The sequence below is a fragment of the Tachyglossus aculeatus genome, chromosome 17 (assembly GCF_015852505.1).
Source record: "Tachyglossus aculeatus isolate mTacAcu1 chromosome 17, mTacAcu1.pri, whole genome shotgun sequence".
Taxonomy (NCBI): Eukaryota; Metazoa; Chordata; class Mammalia; order Monotremata; family Tachyglossidae; genus Tachyglossus; species Tachyglossus aculeatus.
Genome location: NC_052082.1, coordinates 24,162,515 through 24,182,945, shown reverse-complemented (window position 1 = coordinate 24,182,945; position 20,431 = coordinate 24,162,515).

The window sequence follows — 20,431 nt, the reverse complement described above, 5'->3', positions numbered from 1 at the left end:
TGGAAGGCTGGTGGCCAGTGCGGCCAATTGTTCTGGATCTTTTCTTCTGGTGTTTGTTGTGTGTTTATTTTTTAAATGGTATTTGTTTAGCACTTACTATGTGTCAAACACTGTTTCAAGTGCTAGGGCTAGGAATAATAATAATGGCATTTATTAAGTGCTTACTATGTGCAAAGCACTGTTCTAAGTGCTGATAATAATGATAGCATTTATTAAGCACTTACTGTGTGCAAAGCACCATTCTAAGCGCTGGGGAGGTTACAAGGTGATCAGGTTGTCCCACGGGGGGCTCACAGTCTTCATCCCCATTTTACAGATGAGGGAACTGAGGCCCAGAGAAGTGAAGTGACTTGTCCAAAGTCACACAGCTGGCAATTGGCAGAGCCGGGATTTGAACCCCTGACCTCGGACTCCAAAGCCTGTGCTCTTTCCACTGAGCCACGCTGCTTGACATAGTCCCTGTCCCACATGGGACTCACAATCTAAGCAGCAGGGAGAACAGGTATTCTCATTTTACACTTGAGGAAACTGAGGGACAGAAAAGTTAAGTGATCTGCCCAAGGTCACGTAGCAAGTAGTGGGCAGAGACAGGATTAGAACTCAGGTCCTCTGACTCCTGAACTCATGCTCTCTCAACTAGGCAATGCTATGTGCCAGGCAGACACTGTACTAAGCACTGCACTAAGTTGGACACACAGTCCCTGTCCCACAAGGTACTCACAGTCCTAATCCCCATTTTACAGATCACACAATAGGTCACACAATAGACAAATGGCAGAACTGGGATTAGAACCTCGATCCTTCAAACTCCCTGGCCTATGCTCTAACCATTAGACCATGGTCCTCAGTTGTGTGGGGGAGGGGGAATTTAAAGACAGAACATCTGCTTTTTGAGCCCCCTCTAGTTTCCCTTAACTAACAGGCCTCGCTCCCCACCCAGGAAAGAAATTCTCCCCTCTACATCTAAGAGCGTGAGTTGCTAGCCATTTGTCTCTTCAACATGAGAGTCAACCTTAGTGCACCTCGTAAATATCATCATTTGCTTATCAACCTGCCTCTTCCCTCTTGTTTGCCTAAGAGCCTATACATTTTCAGATGGGAAAAGTGAACACTCTACTTTAGGGCTTTATTTTCCCACAGAGTAGGCTGTAATTTCTTTAATGGTTTTGGAATTGTGTAGAATCCTCCCATTGACTTGCACAGGATGAAAATTTACCCTCTTATTTGAAACTACTTTGAGTTCATCAGATGAAAGGTGACAAACAGTATTATTATTTTTCTAGTTATTATTGTTATTCTCCTGTAGAGTTAAAGACGATGAGAATCTGGTCTATCTCTTCTTTAAAGCTCGTAACAAATCCGTGAGGAAGGGAGGGAGTAGATGTTCCTATTCCCACCATTTCCTCAGTGGCACTACAATTAATAGGACCTGCCCACTACCTGCCTGACAGGGATCTTAGTGAGGATTAATTAGATTAACATCTCTGAAATGACTTGACTTTCTCAGAGATACACGGTATGTAAATATAAGGTATTATTATTATGATGTTGTTATAATTGTGTGGAATTCTCCCATAAAGTTACACAAGATGAGATCCTGGACAATTATTTGTAAAGCACTTCGAGCTTCTTGCATGAAAGACATAACATATGCTGTTAACATCATTACTGTGTTTATTTCTAACATTTATTATTACTGGAGACTAAGCTTCCTTTCAAAACCCATCTCCAGATCTCCACACTTCTTTGACACTTCCCAATAGACCAGGTTTCTCAAAACATTTTTCCTGTTAAAAAGCAGAGCTGCTCTTGGCAGGGCATAAGATTGGATTTGGGAACCTTGGAATAACTATTATGAATACTGGAATGAAAGTCTTGAATTTGATTCAGTGTTGGGGCTAGATTTGGGGAGTTTGGGGGCTGTTCAGCTTTCTGGAACCATTGGATTGAGCTTCCATATCCTCCAATCTTGAAGATGGTTGAACACACAGCCAGAAATTCATGATAGCAACAGAGAACTGAACAAGGTCACATAATTCAAGTTACCCAGGCAGCCCCCCTGACCCAACGATGCAACAGCAGATGGAGTAGACCGTCAAATCAAGAAGACCAGCATGTTCTTTGAGGAACAGTCCAACAGAGAGTGATAGGAGTGTAGTAGGCTCTAGACCAAACAAAGTCCACAGATTTGTAGTGCTGTCCAACTGTCTCTCCAAGGATGAGACCTGGACTCCCCACATCTGACTCCTTGAACAGTTCCATCAGTCTCAAGCATAGACTTTACTCAACATTGAGTCTGGAAAGGGTTTTAAGTACAGAAAAACAAAGGCTCAGACAATGCCGCCTCCCAGCTGAAAATTGGAAGTCAACTGCTGAGAGTAGACCAGCGGGGCAACTACAGTGAAGAAAGAAAAACCTCTTTTGGATCAGAAACTTGGTAAGGATCATAAGACATGGAGGTGAGAGTGAAATAGCACCGGACATTGAAAACAAAAAAAATATGACAGCACAGCAAGGAACAATCTTTGTGTGCGCACAACTCAAGGGTGGCCCCATTCTGACCTTTTCAGCCAGTCACATCCGCATGAGGATCTCATTACTACTGGCATTTCCAAGTGTAAAGGACTCCTCAGATGAGGCATTATAGGAGGATATTCATGATCCTAAAGAATTGCACCTTTAGGAGGAAATGTCTTTTTTTGTGGATTTTTTTAAAATTGAAAATACCCCAAACTAACTTTTCTGCTTGATTTAACTGTCTCAGGCAGAGCTTCGCCCCCCACCCCATATTTTGTTGCAGAGTTCTGCTGTGGTATTAATGGGCTCTCAATGATGTTTGCAGCTGTAACCAAGGTTCTTTACTTTAAATACCCCTTCAAATATTTTGCTTTTTCTTCAGTTCCTTCCACCAAGGGGCAGATCAGGCTTTTACCCTCTTTCTTGCATCATTTAGGACTGTAACCCACTGATTATTTGCCTTTTTACCTTTCGGTAGTCATGGCTTTCTATTAAATAGAGCAGAACCCAGAGCTAGTTTAACAAAGTTCAAATTCTCATTTGATGAACCAACCATCCTGCAAACTTTTCCCACCTATTCAGTCTTTGGCCTAATCATCATCATCATAATGTGGTATTTATTAAGAGCTTACTATGTACCAGGCTGGGAAAGATACAAGATAATCAGGTTGCACAGAGTCCTCAGCCAAAAGGAATTCACAGTCTAAGTAGGAGGGAATCTTTATTTTACAGATGAGAAAACTGAGGCACAGAGAAGTTAAGTGTCTTGGCCAAGGGTGCATAGCAGGCAAGTGGTGGAGCCGGAATTAGAACCCACATCCTCTGACTGCCAAGTGTGTGCTCTTTCCACTGGGGCACACTGGTTCCCAAATGCATCAATTCACAATATTTACTGACAATGTACTGTGAGTAGAGAACTATACTAAGCACTTGGGTAAGTATAACAGAGTACACAGACACAGTCCCTGCCTTCAAGGAGCTGGCAATGGTTAAATAAACTTACAATGAGTAGAGTAGGTATCGTAACTCCTTCTTAATCTGTAGACTGTAAACTCTTTGTGAGCAAGGATCATGTCTTCAGGCTCAATTGTACTTTTCCAAGAACTCAGTACAGTGCCTGCACATAGTAAGTGCTCAATAAATATCACTGACTGATTTCCATGAAAGAGTTGGTTCCACATTAGGGCTTTGTGGGTGGGGCTGATCTGGTCCCATGAGTGTAAGCATCTGATCCTAATCTCCCTTTAAATCTCAGCCTGGCTCCATTTGTGGGAATGCAGTCCATAGGGCACAGACATGAGAGTCAGAAGGTCATGGGTTCTAATCCTCAATCCGCCACTTGTCTGCTGTGTGATCTTGGGCAAGTCACTTTTGGGATTCAGTTATCTCCTCTGTAAAATGGGAATTGAGATTGTGAACCTCACATGGGACAGGGACTGTGTCCAACCCCATTTGCTTGTATCCACCCCAGCTCTTAGTACAGTGCCTGGCACATAGTAAGAACTTAAATAGCACTATTATAATTATTATTACCATAGGACTGTAGAGTTAGATATTGCTTATCAAGAATCTCCCAGAAATTTGGCTGTAGCTGCAAATAATGGAGAAAATAAAAAGAAGGCATTCAGGGCTCAAATGGATATTTCCTGTAAAACGTGCAATGGTATTTCATTCGAAGCCACAGGTTGCAGCTGGTCTATCCCTTGCTGTATGCTGCTAAATGCTCAGACGTACTTTATTATCAGAATCGAACAAGCCTGGGCTAATGGGTGCAGTATAAAGAGACCTAGGGAGGCATAGTTCCTCATCCTCCAGCCTTTCTTTCCAGTTTTTCTGCTGTTGCTCTCTGGATAATTGCAGTTTAATTGGGTGACGTGAAATGAAAACTGTGTCCACATTATCCAGGATTATCTCTTTTTCCTGAAGTCTGCCACCCATTGAAAGGAAGCCATTTATCAGACCAAGGAGCTCTGCTCACTTGCTTTTACAACCGGGGAAGAGTATGAGAGCAGGCTAGAGAGGGGAGAATGGGGCCTGACAGATAAGAAAAATTATTTCAGTTGTTTATCGGGAGGAAAGTTTAGCTGATTCCCAACAAAATGATATGGAGGCTTGGAAGGGCAAGTCATGAGTAATGAACATTGACCAAGTTTACTTCCTCAACTTGATGAGTTCCAGCACTGCTTCCCTTTTGTGTGGGCACAGATCAACTTTAAAAGCTTCTTTCAGGCCCCCTGAATGCACTTCATTTTACCAAAAAGAACTCTGTATTAATAGCTACAGAAAAGGAAGGTTGTTTAAAAAGGAAGGGTAGACAATCAGGACAAAATGAAGAGCTTTCAGTTTCCATTATTTGCATGTCGCTCTATTCTTCTCATCTGTTTATACATTCTCAGCACAATGATGCCTCTTTGCAGTAATATGTTTCCCCTTTTACACTATTCATATTGAAAAAAGCCCTCACATCATGACCATGGCAATAAATACCATAGAAATGTGGGTATAATGTCAATTTGCATTCTGTGAGAAGATCAAGGTAAACCTAAAGGCCAAAAGAATATTCTGCTAATGCTCATTCATCATTCTCCAGATACAGGTAAAAGGAGGACCTTGTCACTACACTGCAAATCTTTTCTTTTGCTATTGCAGCCGTGTGAATATTTTAGCCTAATGCACTGATTGTTAAATAGAAAGAGCAGTCTTTGAAATTGTCTATAGCACTCAAATCCCTAGCTATACACGGCCTGGGCAGGAGTGGTTTCTATTCAGAAAGAAATAGAAGGCTTTAGTTCAGTAAGCACAATATGTATGAAGGTTACTGAGGATATTGTGTTTTTAAATGAAAGTTTGAGAAGAAAAAAACTCATTATTTGTAATAGCTACTGTAAATACAGAGTAAATACCTGGTTTGCAGGCTTGCACTGTGTCAGTAGTCTTCACACTCCGAGTTATTGAAGTGAGAATATCCTCAATGTGCAAGTTGAGAGATTAAAAGCTTTCCATATTGTCTATTTAAAAAAATTAATCACATATCTTAAATTATTCAAGGAACACACATATGCATTGCTTATGAGGGGCCATCAGACTTTTACTTCGATGTTGCTCTTAAGGAGAAGCAGTGTGGTCTGGTGGATAGAACACGGGCCTGGGGGTCAGAAGGACCTGGATTCTAATCCCATCTTTGCCACCTGCTATGTGACTTTAGGTAAGTCACTTCACTTCTCTGTGCCTCAGTTACCTCATCTGTAAAATAGGGGTTGAGACTGTGAGCCCCATTTGGGCCAGGGACTGTGTCTAACCTGATTATATTTTATCTAACTTAGTGCTTAGTACAGTGCCTTAACACAAAGTAAGCGCTTAACAAATACTGTAAGAAAAATGATAATAATAATAATGGCATTTATTGAGCGCTAACTTTGTGCAAAGCACTGTTCTAAGCCCTGGGGAGGTAAGAAGATGATCAGGTTGTCTCACGGGGGCTCACAGTCTTAATCCCCATTTTACAGATGAGGTAACTGAGTCACAGAGAAGTTAAGTGACTTGCCCAAAGTCACACAGCTGACAATTGGTGGAGACAGGATTTGAACCCATGACCTCTGACACCAAAGCCCAGGCTCTTTCCACTGAGACACACTGCTTCCCCATCACACTGCAATGAAGCTAAGCTTAGAAAAAAAAAAACACATTGTGTGTGTAAAGCATTTTACGGTTATATAGTGATCAGGGGTTTCCTACAAAAAAGGTCCACTTCCAGGAATCATGGCCCTCTCAAGATGTTTAGCAAAGTTGTTTTTACTTGATTAGCTAGCACTCATGACATACTAAGCCAGGAGAGCCTAACCCACTGTTGGAAGTAACCATCATGCTTCTAGGCTTAAATAAATTGAAGAGCAGCAGCCTACTGCACTTCACTCTTGCTGCCAATTTAAAAAAAAGGAACAGTAATAATAATAATAATGATGGCATTTATTAAGTGCTTACTATGTGCAAAACACTGTTCTAAGCTCTGGGGAGGTTACAAGGTCATCAGGTTGTCCCACGGGGTGCTCACAGTCTTCACCCCCATTTTACAGATGAGGTAACAGGCACAGAGAAGTTAAGTGACTTGCCCAAAATCACACAGCTGACAATTGGCAGAGTCGAGATTTGAACCCATGACCTCTGACTCCAAAGCCCAGGCTCTTTCCATTAAGCCACACAGCTTCTCTAATTAATCATATTTATTGTGTACTTACTTTGTATAGAGCACAGTACTAAGCAGTTAGGAAAGTACAGTATAACAAAGTTGATAGGCATTTTTCCTGCCCATATGAGCTTACAGTCTAGAGGAGCTTACTTTATAAAACAGCATCTTCCCAAAAGGCTCTTTTTCTAGCTTCAGTGTTTGCTTTCCTAGTGCAACTAGGCTGATCTAAGCACTTATCATATCCACCTTAACTACTCCCTCAGCTTCCTCACTGACCTGCCTGTCTCCTGTTTTTTCCCTTCTCTCCCCCACCAAACCTTACTTGGACTCTGCTGCCCAAATGGTTTTTCTAAAATTCAATCAATCCATGTCTCCTCTTGCCTCAAAAATCTCCAGTGGTTGCAGATCCACCTCCACATCAACCAGAAATTCCTTACTTAAAAACACTCAATGACCTTGCCCCCCTCCTCTCATACCTCACTGATCTCCTATTACAAGCCCACACACTTTGCTCCTCTAATGCCTACCTACTCACTGTATCTCGATCTCATCTCTCTTGCCACTGACCCCTTGCCCACATCCTGCCTGTGGTCTGGAACTCCCTCCCTCTTCATTTCTGACAGGGGATGACTCTCTCTATCTTCAAAACCTTATTAAAATCACATCTCCTCCAAGAGACACCTCGTTGTGGGCAGGGAATGTGTCTGTTTACTGTTATACTGTACTCTCCCAAGTGCTTAGTACAGTGCTCTGCACATAGTAAGTGCTCAATAAATGATTGAATACTAAGGCCTCATTTCCTGTACTCCCTTGCACATGTACTTGGATCTACCTTCAGCATTTGATATCCACCCAACCCTCAGCACTTGTGTATATATCCGTAATTTATATTAATATCGGTCTCTCCTTCTTGACTGGAAGCTCCCCTGATGGGCAGGGAACATGCCTTTCAACTCTGCTATATTATATTCTCCCAAGCACTTAGTACAGGGCTCTGTACACAGTAAGCACTCAGTACCATTCATTGATAGTACGTTTTGCATAGAGATCAATATGTGATTAGGTACTTCCCAAGTACTTAGTACAGTGCTCTGCACACAGTAAGCGCTCAAATATGATTGAATGAATGAACATGTTCAAACATTTACCATAAATTGACTAGGTCCTGTAAGTAAGAGGAAACTGAAGCATGGAAATTAGGAGAGTCTTTTGGGAGATCCATTAACCCTTTTAGTTTTCCGTTCCTCAAACTGAGCCTAATCTGATTATCCTGAATCCCTGCTGTTTTTTTTAGCACCATGCTGTGACATTTAATAGAATAATTATTAATATTACTGTTGAATGAGGTGCAGTTAGTCACTGGAGCTGTCACACAATGACCAAATGTGACAGAAATAGTGATCGAAATTTGCCTCCACCAATATGCCCATCAGTATGGAATTAAACACTGTTTCTTTGCTATTATTTTCATTCACTGCCTGCACAGAGTTACAATTTACTACTATTGGTTTCTAGTGCTAACAATATTTATTATGAGTCACTTTTGAAAGAAGAGTAACAGTATTGCCTAGAAGAAAGAGCACAGGTCTTGGAGTCAAAGGACGAGGTTCCAATCCCAGCTCTGCCACCTGTCTGCTGTGTGACCTAGAGAAAGTCACTTAACTTCTCTGTGCCTCAGTTACCTCATCTGGAAAATGAGGATTAAGATTGTGAGCCTCATGCGGGGCAGGGATTGTGTTCAAACTGACTAACTGTATGTACCCAAGAGCTTAGTACAATCCTGGCACATATTGAGCACTCAATACCATTAAAAAAAACCCGAAAACTTTATAAAGAAGAAAATTCACACATGATCTTTGCCAAAACAGCCAAACAAAATCATTAACTGTAATTTGGGCAAGATGACTTTGACAGAGAGCTATTCTGGAGGAATAAACAAAGAAGAACACACTAGGAAAGTATAATTTTAGCAATTCCATCTCTTTACATTACCAGGGAGTTTTCTCATCCCATTCCTAAGGTGGAGGGTGGGAGGACGATCTGAAGAGCCCAAATACCATATTTACAGTTTTGAAAGAGACACTTCATGAAACAAGTGAAGTGAAACTGAGTAAAAAGAGACCTATGGAAGACGGGTTGTGGGTGTAGGTGTTTTTGAAGGCATGTGTGGGTGTACATGGTTGTGTGTGGAAGTAAATTATGTATTAGTGTATACTGAAATGGCTAGGTTGTGGTGAGGAGCAGACAGGCATAAACTACTGTAGAGATATCAATACAAGCTCCAGGGAGAAGGAACCAGAAGCTCACTGGGCCTCAAGGCACTGGCTAGCAATAGCCGGAGCCTTGAATGACAACATAGTCCCCAGTTCTTGCCCATCCCCATAGTCTCATGCCCTGCCTGAGCAGCCAGATAGGTATCCCAACCCAGCACAGATGACCCTCATCCCAGCCTCCCTACCCAAGATATTCTGTCCCTTCCCCCAACACAGGATCCAGCTGGCTCACTCTCAGTGTTCAAGAGGGTATAGGGGACTAAGCATTTTTGAAACCCTCTGCCACCCCACCCAAGTCACATATAGTCAAATCCACACACTGAGGGACACATGCACACACTCTCAGCTCCCTATCCATCTATCTCAAGGCACCCACTGAAATGCACTTCTAGGATACTTCCCCCAAACACTTACCACAGTACATTGCACCCGGTAAGTGCTCAACAGATATTATTATTGCTACTTCTATAGCAAAAACCTGCATGAAAGAAAACTCAGGTTTTAATATTCATTGGACACTACACCTCTCATATTCTCTACACATAGAAAGTGTTCAATAAGTACCATTGAATGATTAACAAGCACAAACTTGCATAGCAATTAAATATTATCTAACATACTAGCCAAAATGCACAGTGAAAGCATTCTGGTAGACCTTAAGTATAGTCAAATTCCAGAAATGGAAACAAAGTATATTTTAAACCACCACTATTTCAATTTAACTTTCATCTAACTCAAAGCAAGAGCCTTATTTGACACTCACCTTTGTTTCAGAGGCTCCCACAGAGAATACAGTTCTTGCTCTCAGGGCCACTAGTAACCTTTCATTTAGAACTCTCTTGACTTAGTTCTAAGCTATCCCCCTTTTTTTCCCTCATTTGAGATTGGTTACAGCTGGGGGAAATTTATCCTTTCACAGGTTCCTTCTGTTATCTGTTCAACATCACCAGTCAAATGGCTATTAAAGAATCTCCCAGAAGAGCTGGAGAAGTAGAGCTCCAGTTATACTTTACTTTTGATGTGGAGGGCAGACCTTTTTTTGAGGGAGCTGTGGCCCTCAGTCAGCCTCACCTTCCCATCATGGAGTTTAGGACCCAGCTTTTTTTACTTCTGGGCTGGATGGGTGATATTAATAGAAGAGGAGAGGCTGGAGAAAACATGGCTGTTACCATGGAAACTGCTCTCTGAAGAGAAGCCCTACTTGGAGATAAGGTGTTCAAGAAAAATGGATCTTACAGTAATAGTATCCAAGTTCATTTAGTTCAGAATTTTAGTGTCTTCAGAGTTCACTTTTACTATCTTTGTGTCATTAAAATGGAAAGCACAAATGTGCAAATACTGTCTCTTTTGGTGTCATTTATTTTTACAGACTCTGTTTCCCTGAGAAATTCCAAGTGTGTGAGGACATCAACCAAACAACCCTTAAGAAGTGGATAAGAGATACTTTGTTGCTGCTCTTTTTCAGGTGATAGGACAGAGACAATAGGTCAAATGATTTGCCAAAAGTCACATGGTAGAGCCGAAACTAATCAGTCAACTGCTAATCCCACTGGTTCTTCCCCCAAAACACTTCCCAGATTCACCCTGTCCTCTCCACCCAATCAATTAATCAATCAATTTATTGAGCTCTTACTGTGTATGAAGCACTGTACTAAACACTTGGGAATATATAAAATATAGACACGTTCTATGCCCATAACAAGTAATCATAGTTTAAGTACTCATTAGTATCACTGTCACCCTATTGTCAGCTGCTTCATTCATCTCCCAGACTATGGCTAGCATCTCCCCAGCTCAGTCTATAATACATGCTGCTGCCTGGATTATCATCTTGAAACATCATTTAGTATGTAATTCTCCACAAGTGACTATATATCTTCCTGTGACTCAAGCAAACACTCCTTACAGTTGGTTTCAAGACTCTCTGCTAATTTTAGCCCGTGAGCCCCACATAGAATTTAGGATAATCAGCACACAATAAATGGAAGGAAAGGGACTGTGTCTAAACTGATTAGTCTCTATCCCAGCTCATTAGTTTGGGGACTTTTTTAATGGTATTTATTCAGCACTTACTATGTGCCAGACACTGTACTAAGCATTGGGATAGATGCAAGCTAATTAATTAATTAATTCTTTCATTCATTTATTCATTCAACAGTATTTATTAATACTAGCAATGATGGCATTTATGCTTGCTATGTGCAAAGCACTGTTCTAAGCACTGGCACTGTTCTAAGCGCTTAACAATAATAATAATAATAATGATGGCATTTATTAAACACTTACTATGTGCAAAGCACTGTTCTAAGCACTCGGGAGGTTACAAGGTGACCAGGTTGTCCCACGGCGGGGGCTCACAGTCTTAATCCCCATTTTGCAGATGAGGTAACTGAGGCACAGAGAAGTTAAGTGACTTGCCCAAAGTCACACAGCTGACAAGCGGCGGAGCCGGGATTTGAACCTCTGACCTCTGACTCCAAAGTCCATGCTCTTTCCACTGAGCCACACTGCTTCTCGAAAGCTTAAGCGCTTTCTGTGTGCAGGTCATTGTACTAAGCGCTTGGAAAGTATCAGGTTGGCCATAGTCCCTGTCCCTCACGGGGCTCAGAATCTTAATCCCCATTTTACAGATGATGTAAATTAGGCACAGAGAAGTGAAGTGACTTACCCAAGGACACACACAGCAGACAGGTGGTAGTGCCAGGATTAAAATCCAGATCCTTCTGACTCCCAGGCCTGTGCTTTATCCACTAGGCCACACTGGTTCTCGGTGTTTGGTTAGTAAAGTGTTTGACATAACTCCGCACCATTGGCCTTAAAGCTCTTAACCACCTTGCCCCCTCCTACTTCACCTTGCTGGTCTCCTACTACATCCCAGCCTGCACACTTCATTCCTCTGGTGCTAACCTTCTCACTGTACCTTGATCTCATCTATCTCGCCACCGACCTCTCGCCCAGATCGTACCTCTGGCCTGGAACACCCTCCCTCCTCATATCACACAGAGAATTGCTCTCCCCCACTTCAAAACCTTATTGAAGCCACATCTCCTCCAGGAAGGCTTCCCTGGCTGACCCCTCCTCTCCTCCCACTCTCTTCTGCACCACTCATCCTTCAGTGGTGCAGAAGCACTTGTGGAGTGGAGGTTGCGGGCTGGGCAGTAGAAGGAGAGAAGGGAGGTGAGGTAGGAGGGGGCGAGGTGATGGACAGCCTTGAAGCCCAGGGTGAGGAGTTTCTGCCTGATGCGCAGATTGATTGGTAGCCACTGGAGATTTTTGAGGAGGGGAGTAATATGCCCAGAGCGTTTCTGGACAAAGATAATCCGGGCAGCAGCATGAAGTATGGATTGAAGTGGAGAGAGACACGAGGATGGGAGATCAGAGAGAAGGCTGGTGCAGTAGTCCAGACGGGATAGGATGAGAGCTTGAATTAGCAGGGTAGCGGTTTGGATGGAGAGGAAAGGGCAGATCTTGGCAATGTTGCGGAGCTGAGACCGGCAGGTTTTGGTGACGGCTTGGATGTGAGGGGTGAATGAGAGAGCGGAGTCGAGGATGACACCAAGGTTGCGGGCTTGTGAGACGGGAAGGATGGTAGTGCCGTCAACAGAGATGGGAAAGTCAGGGAGAGGACAAGGTTTGGGAGGGAAGACAAGGAGCTCAGTCTTCGACATGTTGAGCTTTAGGTGGCGGGCGGACATCCAGATGGAGATGTCCTGAAGGCAGGAGGAGATGCGAGCCTGGAGGAGGGGGAGAGAGCAGGGGCAGAGATGTAGATCTGGGTGTCATCATTGGATTGTAAGCACCTTGAGGGCAGGAATCATGTGACCTTCTTCTATGATGCTCTCCCAAGTGCCTCAGTAGGTGGTCAGTACATACACTGATTGATTAATTGATAAAGGATTCCTAGATTACCCAAAATCCCAATCTATTGCTTGATCCAAAAAGCTGCACTGTCCCTCCAGTCACCATGGCTGAACTTTTGAAGTGGAGTCCTGAATATTTTAAGTGCTCATAGCACAGAGCCACATCAGAAATCATACTTCCTGGTCTTGGTCAACAAAGAAATAGTGGCAGCCTTTCCTCTTTTGTGAGAAGTTGTGTCATATAAATGTTAAGTAGAATTTCAATGGTAAACATTTGATTCAAAGTTGTCTGGATTCAATTTGTAATTTATACAGTGAAAGGGACCCATAAAAATAAATCTTTATTGATACGTGCCCATAAATCAAAATGTCTCCTTTAAGGGAAAACTCAAATCAAACAGTTTTTGCCACTGGGCAAATTCAGACAGAAGGATATGCTGACTAAATTCAGTGGTAAAACTGGGTAATGTTTGGCAGCACTATCAAATGTGAAAGTTCTGAGAGGTTGTCTTCTAGGTTCTCTTCATAAAGGCACATTTTCAAGAGGAAAGTATGAAGATCCACCAGAAACAGAGTGCTGCTTAGAAATCTAGACAGTGTCATAATGAGGAATATAAGAGAGTGGTAAAGGCCTCCACTGCTATTTCCTTAAAGGTGGAGGAAGGGCCAAGGAAAGTCATCTCCCTTCCCAAATGTCCCGAATGGTCACCTGAAACATCCAGGACCCCACTTCGATGCACCTTCCCATGAGTCCAAATTAGACAATAGAAGAAGTGAAGTGGTTGTTTGGATTAAGCATTAAACTGCCTAAGATTCGGAGGACCCAAAACAAATGGATTTGGGAGGAAAGAGCCCCATCATGTGAATCCTGGGAATACACTCTCTTCATTTCCAGGACTCCACCTTCACTGGCTCCAGGGGCTGATGATGATAATGATTTCCATCATCAACATCAATCAATCCACCAATCAATCATATTGATTGAGCAGTCACTGTAGAACACTGTACTAAGTGCTTGGGCGAGTGCTACATCAATCAATCAATTAATCATATTTATTGAGTGCTTATTGTGTGCAGAGCACTGTACTAAGTGTTTGGGAAAGTGTAATATAACCAATGTTCCCTGCCCACAAGGAATTCACAATCATGAATGATGTCACAACTGGCCTCCCAATTCCATGTTGGTCCTGGCTTCTCCAGGCATGAAGTACCAAACCTTTGCAAAGTATTCTGTGAAGTACCTCAAATACTTATCTATCTGGCTAAGAAGATCTGATAGATTCTCTCACTGTACAGAGTCTCTTTTAGGCTGTCTTCCAGAGATGCTCACTGAGTGCACACCCGAAAACATAATGCAGTCCAAGGGCTATTAAATTAATTACACCATTTATTATACACGGTACTGTTTACAAGGTAAAGTCATGAAACATGAAACATTAAAGAAACATAATTATACAGAAATAGATTGCATATATTTGGGTATCAACCAAGGGACACCTGATTAATAAGTTAGCTATAAATGGAAATGGGAAAGCTGTCATTGATACAGAAGTTAGATATGTTTATTCTTGAGGGGATAAGCTCCTGGAAGATAAACTTCTGAGCATCTCCTACTTGAAAAATGCTGAACCTATTAGAAGATGAGCCTGTTGGGTGATGTGAGAAAGTCACTTCACTTCTCTGTGCCTCATTTTCCTCATACATAAAATGGGAAATACCTTTTCTCCCTCCCGCTTAGATTGTGAGCCCCATGTGGGACAGAGATGTGTCTGATTTAATAGTATTGTATGTACCCCAAAGCTTAGCACAGTGCTTGGCACATCGAAAGCCCTTAACAAGCACCACAATTATCATTATTATTAAGAGTGAGCCTTCACTTGTCTTATCAGTGCTTCCATTTTCATTCTTGATTGTCTGTTCTGGGGGCGAGTAGGTGCCTTCAACCCACTGATGAATCACTCCAGTATATTTTTCATTTTTATGTGATCAAGTTCAGATGAAGGGACCTAATGAGGCAAATATAATCATGATCATATCATAATCATTACATAAAAGATTTACATGTCTTGTTATCCTTCTCATGGGATGATAGTTCTGTTGCTGATTAGAGTAAGGGAGGCATGCGTTCCTTATCCTTTGCCAAACTTCAATCAATCAATCAATGGTATTTATTGAGCACTGAGTGTGTACAGACCAATCAATGGTATTTATTGAGTGCTTACTCTGTGCAGAGCACTATACTAAGTGCTTGGGAGACACTAGTATAACAAAGTTGGTAGACAAAATAATGATAATAATGATAGCATTTATTAAGCACTTACTATGTGCAAAGCACTGTTCTAAGCATTGGAGAAGTTACAAGGTGATCAGGTTGTCCCACGGGGGGCTCACAGTCTTAATCCCCATCTTAGTGATGAGATAACTGAGGCACAGAGAAGTGAAGTGACTTGCCCAAAGTCACACAGCTGGCAATTGGCGGAGCCGGGATTTGAACCCATGACCTCTGACTCTAAAGCCCGTGCTCTTTCCACTAAGTCATGCGACATGTTCCCTACCCACAGTGAGCTAGGACTTGTGTGGATGACAGTAGCTGATTAACTTAATATTTAAGGGTTCACTTTCCCAGATTCCCAAAGCATACACCTCTTCTCCATTTTCAAAGAAACATTTTACACGTAGGCTTTCTCAAGCTAGCTGCCTGTGGCCTCTGTTCTTTAAAAATCCATTCAATCATATTTATTGAGTGCTTACTGTGTGCAGAGCACTGTACTAAGCGCTTGAAAAATGAATCTGGTCTCCAGTCAACCTTTGGTTGGGATCCCCTTCTCATTCCTCTAGACTGTCAGCTCGTTGTGGACAGGGATTATCACTCTTTATTGCTGTACTGTACTTTCCCAAGTGCTTAATAAAGTGCTCTGCACACAGTAAGCGCTTAATAAATATGATTGAATGAATGAATTAAATCAGTTTCTCCATCAAGACTCTAGGGGCCTCGTAGGAGATGGTGGACCTTCAATTATAGCCTGTGGAAAGGACATGAGGCCATGAAAACCTATGGAAAAACCCCAGGGATTTGTTCCCTTTCTCACCCAAAATAATCAAAAATCACTTGTCTCAACGAAATAGCTTGTATGGATTTTTGATGGATTTCATTTGTGTCCAATTTACAAATCTCCTAAATCATAGTAAAGGGTAAGATGCTCTACCAGACTGGAGAGCAACAAGGAGTCCTTCCTACTCTTCTTGAGAATTCACTGGCTCTTGTCTAAAACAATCAATCAGTGGTTTTTATTGAGCACTTACTGTGTGCAGAGGACTGTACTAAGTGGTTGGGAGAGTGCTTTATAACCAATATAACAGAGCTGGTAAACAAGTTGTCGGCCCACAAGGAGTCTACAGTCTAGAGGGGGAGACAGACATTAAAATAAAGTTCAAAAGCACTCTTCCCTGCTTACAGCAGCAGTTATGTGTCAACCTTCTCCTCTCTTATTGTGGGCAGGGAACATGTCTGCCAGTGCTGTTGTACTCTCCCAAGCGCTTAATACAATGCTCTGCACACATTAAGCGCTCAGCAAATACCACTGGTTGATTGACTGATTGATTCTGCACACAAAAAATGTTTAAATTTAAGACTTATATGGAGGCCCAGAGGCAGGCAATTGAGCCCGGTAAATTCTGGGATCCCTGCTCTCCAAATCTCCCTTACCATTCTAGCACAGAGCTGTAACGTCACAGCGTTAGGAAAGAGATTTCCTGTGCCCTAGTCTCCTCCAGGGTTACTGCCAGGAAAATTCAATAGACCGAGGGAAACCAGACCCCAAACTTGAGCTGACTCAGTCTGTGCAGAATTTTTTTTTTAAATGTTATTTGTTAAGTGTTTACTATGTGCCAGGTAAACCAAGCACTGGGGTAGAAACAAGCTAATCAGGTTGGACACATTCTATGCCCCACATGGGCTCATAGTTGAAGCAACTGAAGCAAAGAGAAGTAAAGGGACTTGTCCAAGGTCACACAGCAGACAAATGGAGAGCCGGGATTAGAACCCAGTTTCTTCTTACTCCAAAGCCCGTGCTCCATCCACTAGGCCACTTTGTTTTTCTTTGGAAGCAGGAAGTTGAAAGAGTATAGGTATTGTTCCTCCCCTAAAGTTGAGGACATGGGACCAACAGGACAGTGGGGAGCAGGATGCTGGGGTATATAATTTATGGGTGCCCAAAGCAGAATTATTATTATTATTATTATTAATGAAATTTGTAAAGCACTTTCTATGTTTCAAAAACTGTTCTAAGTGCTGAGATAGATACAAGTTATCTTATCTTATACAAGTTAAGTTGGACACAGTCTCTGTCCTGCATGGGGCTCACAGTCTAAGCAGGAGGGAGAGGAGTCCTTGTCCCTATTCCCCCATCATTTGTTCATATTAATGTCTGTCTCCCCTTCTGGACTGTGAGCTCATTTTGGCAGAGACTATGTATGTTTATTGGTGTATTGTGCTCTCCCAAGCACTTAATACAGTGCTCTGCACACAGTAAGTGCTCAATAATATGATTGAAAGATTGAACGAATTATTTTTTTCCATGGTATTTGTTAAGTGCTTACTATTCTAAGTGCTGGAGGCACTGTATTAAGCGCTCCCATTTCATTCCTCTACCGAGACTCTAGGAGCCTGGTTGGAGATGGTGGGCACTCAATGACAGCCTGTGGAAAACACATGAGGCCACAAAAACCTACAGAAAAATCCCAAGGATTTGCTCCGTTTTTCAATAGTTGCTCTCTCCACCTTGGAGGAGGGGAACCAGGTAATTCCTCTTCTGCCCGAAGTTTCTAGTCTGTTTACTCACTACGTGGAACCAAACCAAGGGAAAGAGGAAAATTTCATCCTCTTTGTCCTTTAAAACTGAAAAATGGAACCAGCATTCACTCTCAAAAGCAACACTTTTCCAGTAATTTGAAATTAGACGAGAAAGGTCAGGTTTCCCCCCACTTGGAATGGCTGTATAAGTTTCAGGGGGTATGGGTGGTTTTGTTTTTATAGTTTAGTCGTTTGGTTTCGGCTCGTAAGTTATATTATTAAAAATGTTTATAAATGTTTTGGGGGCCATAAAACTAGTAAAGTAATACCTGGTGTGGTTTTTCCCATAGGTTTGCCTTTGAAGTAGACTGCTGTGGTCTGGAGAATTGCAAGGTTATATTTATTCTATAATTTTAAAATATAAAAGTTAATAACTTAATAGTAGCAACTAGAACTATAATTTTAATTGTGAAACTGTTCTTCCTCTTGACATCACAATTCAATATCATTAGGGTTGAAAAATGAGGCCACAGAAAATGGGGCAGGTGCTGCAGTCATCTTTTCATGCTATTTTATAGCAAATTATTGGAGGCCCATTCCCTTTCTGTCCCCACAGCTCTCCTATCCCAAATGTTAGTGACCCACTGAAGCCAGGCAAAGAGTTTGGGATACAGAGTAACGTATCATTGGCATGTACTGTTGCTTGGCAAGAGCAGGATTCTTCTCCAGGAGTTGATGTCTTTTTATCCATCTCTAGCCTTGACAACTTCATTACCACAATCTGATCCCACCTTTCTCACCTTCATCTCCTCACCCCAGCAACTCTGTCTTCACCTCCCCACCTCACCCATCTTCACACCTTCACACCCCAGCAGGACTTCTCGATCTTCGACAAGACCAAAGTTATCATATTCCTTTTAATAATAATGATAATAATAATTGTGGTATTTGTTAAGCATTTACTATGAGCCAGACACTGGGGTAGAAACGAGGTAATTGGGTTGGACACAGTCTCTGTCCCACATAGGACTTCCAGTCTTAATCCCCATTTTACAGATGAGGTAACTGAGAAACAGACAAGTTAAGTGGCTTGCCCAAGGTCACACAGCAGACAAGTGGTGGAACAGGGATCTGTACCTTAAGAACCCCTTTTCTCACCAAGCTCTGACCCTCCATCATTCTCAATCCCCAAGCTATCCCTACCCACAAGGAATTTACAGTCTAGAGGGGGAAATAGATATTAAAATAAATTACAGATATGTACTTAAGTAATATTGTAAGCTCATTATAGGTAGGGAGCATGTTTACCAACTCTGTTGTACTCTCTCAAGTGCTTAGTACAGTCCTTTGCCTACAGCAACTACTTAGTATCATGGATGGCAATGATAAGTGTGGGCGTTGAGGATGCGGTGAATATCAAATGCTTAAGGGGTACGGAGCAGAATGCATGAGCGGCACAGAGGTCTTCAGTCTATAGCTTGTACAAAGGGTAATTAACTGTCCACTGATGGACTTTGGGTGGGTGTAGTCAAAAAGAAGACAGAGGCAGGGAGCAGAAATACCCTATGTGGACACATATGAAAATGTATCATTCTCGGAAGGGATATAGTCTCAGTAACCCATTCCTGATTCTCAATAACCCATCCCTCACCCTCCCTTCCAGAAAATGATTTCCAATCTGCACCCTCACATGCTGTAATGAAAGCATATTTCCTCTTGCTCTGTTCTCATTGGAATAAAAATCAACAAGTGACCGTTGTCTGGGGAAGATTCTCTCAGAGCAGCCTCCCTTTCCATTCCTGTTAGTCTCCAAGGGGTTCCTCCTCCCCAACCCACACTGCCCCAGCCTGGGAGGAAGGGGCCAGGGCCAGCCAGGAGAGGGATTCAGGAGTCTGAGCCACCATGCCACCATAAGTTGTTCAGAGCACCTGTTCAGACCACCTGTTCAGAGCACACACTCCATCCTTCCCACCAAGAACAGCCTCCCCACTCCTGCCTATCATGGTGGGGGGCCCGCTCTACATCACCCCAGCCACGATCTGGGAGTCATTAGTCACCAGCCCCTTAAAGCAGATAATTTTTGGTTAATAGCTATACATCCAGAGGAACTGGCAAGAGCGTAAAGGAGGGTGGGAAAGCAGCGGATATAAGGGTATAGTTCTGGATTGAACTAAAAAGAGTTAGGACACGAAGAGGGCTCTAAAAGTTCTCATTGCAGCATCAATTTTCTGACCATTTCTTGCTGCTTCCAAGGTTCTATTCCCTTTGTGGCAGTGGGAGCAGGAATAGGACCCAGAAACTTTGGGTTCTGATTTTGATTCTGACATAAATTCCCAATATGACTCTGGGAATTCACCCTTTTTTTCTGAAAAACTATGATACTGGTATACCGTGCCTATTTCCCTTGGGAAAGGCTTTAAAGGGAAGAAATGAAGACAAAGGGTTACTGAGCTCATGTCTCCAATTCAGGCTCCGAAGGACACAACAACACACCCTCCTGTGAGGTGGCAGATCGTATAGCTTCTCTTTGGCAACCCCTTGATACTCCCTGAAGACTAGGCTTTACTTCCACTTCCACTTCCACTTTCTAAGTCACCCAACCTGTGTGGCAGGGCAAAGACGCAGGTTCTTAAAATCCAGTGCAGGGAAGGCCAGCTCTGGGGCTTCCCAGAGAGCCAGTCAGGAAGCCTGCAGCGGGATCATGGCTGCTCCATTCTCCCTAATCCTTCTTTCCCCTCTCCTGGCTCCAGCTCAGCTCACACACCCTCAGGTGAGGAGACAGGATTCAAATTATGGACTGGTC